Genomic DNA, 5,000 nt, shown 5'->3' with positions numbered 1-5,000 from the left:
ATAACTATAAGTTACAATTAATATATCACTTTCAAAATGTCGATTTGTGATTAACCCGATTTCCGAAGAAGCTTATCAAATCACCTAGTATAGATATTCGTTTTCATAAATCGGCTGCCAATATAAACCAGGTAATGATGGTCGAATAAAGCCTGTTTCATATCATTTATATTATTTTTCCGTTTGAGTGTTCGGTACATAAAAGAAGGCCATAATGCCCCCGAAGCATTCACATGGGTACAATATTCACCAATTGTCGTATACATTACCTGGTATCCTTGTTTAAATACCACTTTTCACAGTGCGATACGAGTTACATTACAGACATCATCTTGTATTTGTCATAACAAATACGAAGTAAAATTTACGTCCTCTGGGACATTACAAAGAAAGAGAAAACAATCAAGTTTTCTTCACCTTGTACTGCGACCTTGACTCTCATCGAGGAGATTTAAAGTAGCACGCTACACTTTGTCTTTTCCTGTGGAAAACTATTTCGAAATTATAGTTTAATACTCAAAGCTAAACAGAGGAACCAAAATGTATTACCGTTGACTTTGAAGTGTGCCCTCGACTTAAAACCAATAAGCAATCGCTTTGTATAAGACAATATCTGATCATAGAGGATTTATAGTAAAATCCTCCATGGCATGTTAAACTTACAGAGCAGAAACACACACGTGTGTGCGTAATTGACATTCAACTTTCTCCTTAAAATGAAACAGTTGAATCATTGGCACATTAGCCTAGGACCAGTTTTATTAGGCCACGTGCGCAATTCTAAAGATTACGCACATAATTTGACTAACATTAACATACGGCTGCGTGCTATCAACTTATGTGGGAATCAATAAAACAATCCACAAGAAAGGTAGGTCCTTTCAATATATGGTTTGTGCTGGATATTGATTATTCAATTGATGAATGCGATAAATAGAATAAATTGTTAATTATAAATAATCACTCGTTTAAGGTTGATTGAATACAAAGGAATCAAGGTTATCTGTTGATATAAATATATATGTCCAGTGCTCAGCATCGTGCTTCGCAAACGTTAAGCTTGTTACCACTCTAGAGCCCACATGTGCGTGTGAAACTTGTGTTTGAATCTGAGTCAAGTTGAGTAACAAAATCAGTTCGCAAGGTCAAATCTGAGACAGGCCTATTTACCCAAACACTCAATCCTAAATACCACACACGTTGTATATTTTTTTTTGTAATTTGTTTATCGTGGACGACTAAAAATGTGCCCTCCATCTGTTATGTATGTTTGTCAGTTCGTCCATTATCCAGTTATACATAAATACGTATTCAAGTCACTTTGTTGAAACTTGGTATACATCGTGAAATTATTCGTCTTTGATTTTTACCGATGGTTGAGGTAAAATTCACAGTAAATAAAACAAAAGCAAAACTGAGTAAATGCCAACAGCTTAAAAACGTGCATTAGATAGTTTCATGAAACTTGGCGCTTTGGTCTATTTATTTAAATCTTCCATTTAAACTGATTCAAGCAACCGATCATACATTCCACAACCCCAATTCGTAAAATTACATGTAACTTGTGTAAATTATATTGTAGAAAAACGCACCATATACGGCAATACTATTCACTTGTAAAACTGGTATGATCAAATTTCTAAAAATATGTTTACATAACAATGCTAATTCTTCGTCTTGTTACAACCGGTTTTACTTTTTACATCAGTATTTTTTATTATTGTAAAAACTGAATTTCGGTCAGACAAAAGTTTGAGAGCTTTTCGTGGAATGTGATTACGTGAGCAGGATGTATCAACAGTTTGTCACGTGGTCAATCGTAAAATCACGTAGTCCACAATACAATTCGTTTAAAATAAACTACCTTGAACTTCATTAGTCTTAAATATGCGAAAACATATCGAATGTATGACCTTAGTTTTAATTTACTAGCGCTGTTCGTGGAATGTAATTATATCAGCAGGATGTCTCCAAAATGTAGGCCGTAGTAAAATATCATGCAACTTATAATATAACTTCGAGCTGGGTAGTTATATTACCTTTCAATGAAGGGTATTTTGTATTTTTTAACATTGCCTTTTGGTAAATGTTTTAAATGACGGCATTATTTTACGCAATGTTTGAATTATCTGCTTTTTCCATTTGAAAATAGCTTTAACCACAGGCAAATACGATAGCAAAGACAAATTGGCATAAAAATACCATCTTAAATGTCATTGCAATAGACTCTTATGTAAATATTTTCGGAACCGTTAACTATGTGCAAATAATTATTTATTTTAAACCAGAAGAAGGCTAGAACCTGGATGTTAATGGTTTTTAGATGGGCTGCGCAAGTGTCGGGTATTAATGTATCTATCACGCCGCTTCCGAAAGTAAGAGGAACAGGCTATAGCTTTAGATATAACGGATAGTGTAAAACAAAATAATTAATTCGGCGCTTTTAAATACGCCATTAGTCTCCAAACTTTCCTATAAAGAATGCTTACCTTTTTGGATGGAAACATTCAAAGACATTATTTATAAAAAATGGTGGATAATCTTACATATGTTTTGATTCGCTGCGGACAATGATCGAACATGTACACACAAGCAATATTGGAGAGACGCTTAATGAACGCAGTTCAAGTACACATGAACGCAGCATATATATAGCGTAAAAATGGTTTAACTCTAATTAGGTATGTTTTTTTATATTTTTCAGGCAGCTTCGCATACTTTTTATGGATTTGAATGTTCAAAAACACTCGACATTAATAGGAAAGCTTTTTTTCACAACGAATTTATTATTTTAAAAAACACGCAATTTCGCTTCCCGGGTGAAATACAGAAAGTATGACTATGTGTTGCATAACTCCATGAAATGTTTAGCTAGTTTGATTATTTATAACAGAAGACAGACCGACATTAATATGATCCTGATGCCATCAATGAAGCTACATAAGATTTGATACAAACTCTTGAAGCTAAAATAATTGGAAACTACACGCGATGCACTTTCTTCCTTTCTTGCAATGGATAATGTAGTGACGCTTTTAAATGGTATGACTTGACAGAAAAACAAATATGAGACGATGAAACATATTATCTCATTTATCAGCTATGTGTTTTGTCATCGGAATTACTGTTAACGTATAGAAATTCGTCGGTATGAAATTTCGTAGTTTAAATAAAAACAACTACACTTCAACACCGTTATTTCAAACACCGATAATCCGATGTCACCGTTATTTCGAATTATTTTTCGGTCCCGATTTTGGTTCTTCTTAGTTTAATGTAAAATTTCATTGTTAATCCGAACTTCGTTACACCGAAAAAAATCGTTAATTCGAAGTGATTTTGTCGGTCCCAACACTATAATTCGCACCTAATCATCAGTCTTTAATCCGAAGTCAAAGCTGCAAAACGCTGAACATAATTTCACACCTTTGTCGTCTGGGCGTGGCGCGTCAGAAGCTGATAATTACACCTTTGTCGTCTGCGCGTAGCGTGTTAATTTTATAATGTCGTCAAAAGCCGATAATTACTATTTATGTAGTTTTGCATTATTTAGTAACAAATAAACGTGTTACGTTAGGTCTGAGAAAAAAATGGTCCAATGAAATTCATCTTATATAAACTCTACCTTCTGCGAGAAAAACACGGACGGAAATGAGTTCTTCAATGTCGATGTGTGTTTCTGAATTCTTGCGATGCGAAATGTACCGACGAATTTTAGGGATCGATTGTGCATAAGCACTTCTTCGCAATTCAATAGCAACGTGTATTGCTTACATCACAGTATTTTTACACGAGTGTATTAAGTAGTTATATTTATATATGTTTGTGCACCTTTTTGCCACCGCCGTTAAAACCATAGTTGTAACCAGACGAATATTTTTCAAACAAAAAATCATCATCATCATTATCATTATCATCATCATCATCATCATCATCATCATCATCATCATCATCATCATCATCATCATCATCATCATCATCATCATCATCATCATCATCATCATCATCATCATCATCATCATCATCATCATCATCATCATCATCACCATTAGCAGCAGCATTTAAAGTAAAAGCAAAAGCAGCAGTAAAAGCAAACACAGCACAATCGTCAGCATCATGTTCAGCAGCAGCATCAGAATAATCAGCTTCAACATCATTATCATCATCATCTACATCAGCAGCAGCAGATTAAGCAGCAGTAGCAGCATCGTTAGCAGCAGCAGCTGCAGAAGCATTAGTATCATAATCACTACCACCATCATCATTATCATCATTGTCATCATTATAATCACCACCTCCACCATCATCATCATCATCATCATCATCATCAAAGCAAACATATTAATCACAAATTCAATACATTCAGTTGATAACAGTATCCAACTAATATTTGCAAATGAGGCATTCAGTTCGAGAAATATCTGCTAATTAAATGAGGGGAAAATCTCGGATCACAGTTAGAGTTAATTTACAAATCAGAATTCGCATTGTGCAATATACAATTTGGAAATAATTTCTATAATTATCACTCATAAAATGCAGACAATCGTTCAAGTTCATACTACCACTACTACAACCACTACTGCTGCTGCTGATGATTCTGCTAATGTAACTGCTACCGCTACTACAACTACTACTACTTCTACTTCTACTACTTCTACTACTTCTACTACTACTACTACTACTACTACTACTACTACTACTACCACTACTACGACTACTACTACTACTACTACTACTACTACTACTACTACTATTACTACTACTACTACTACTACTACTACTACTACTACTACTACTTCTACTCTTCTACTACTTCTACTACTACGACTACTACTACTACTACTACTACTACTACTACTACTACTACTACTACTACTACTACTACTACTACTTCTACTACTACTACTACTTCTACTACTACTACTACTACTACTACTACTACTAGTACTACTACTACTATTACTTCTACTACTACTACTACTACTACTACTACTACT

General features: G+C 34.2%; 1 protein-coding gene across 1 annotated transcript in view; it reads right to left on the bottom strand.

Annotated features, from left to right (window-relative positions):
• Positions 1-5,000, bottom strand: part of LOC127849905 (thioredoxin domain-containing protein-like) — a 322,209-nt gene that overhangs the window by 98,774 nt on the left and 218,435 nt on the right. The window lies entirely within an intron of this gene.

The sequence above is a fragment of the Dreissena polymorpha genome, chromosome 11 (genome assembly GCF_020536995.1).
Source record: "Dreissena polymorpha isolate Duluth1 chromosome 11, UMN_Dpol_1.0, whole genome shotgun sequence".
Classification (NCBI taxonomy): Eukaryota; Metazoa; Mollusca; class Bivalvia; order Myida; family Dreissenidae; genus Dreissena; species Dreissena polymorpha.
Note: the sequence above shows the minus strand (reverse complement) of the source record. Positions and strands in the feature narration are given on the sequence as shown.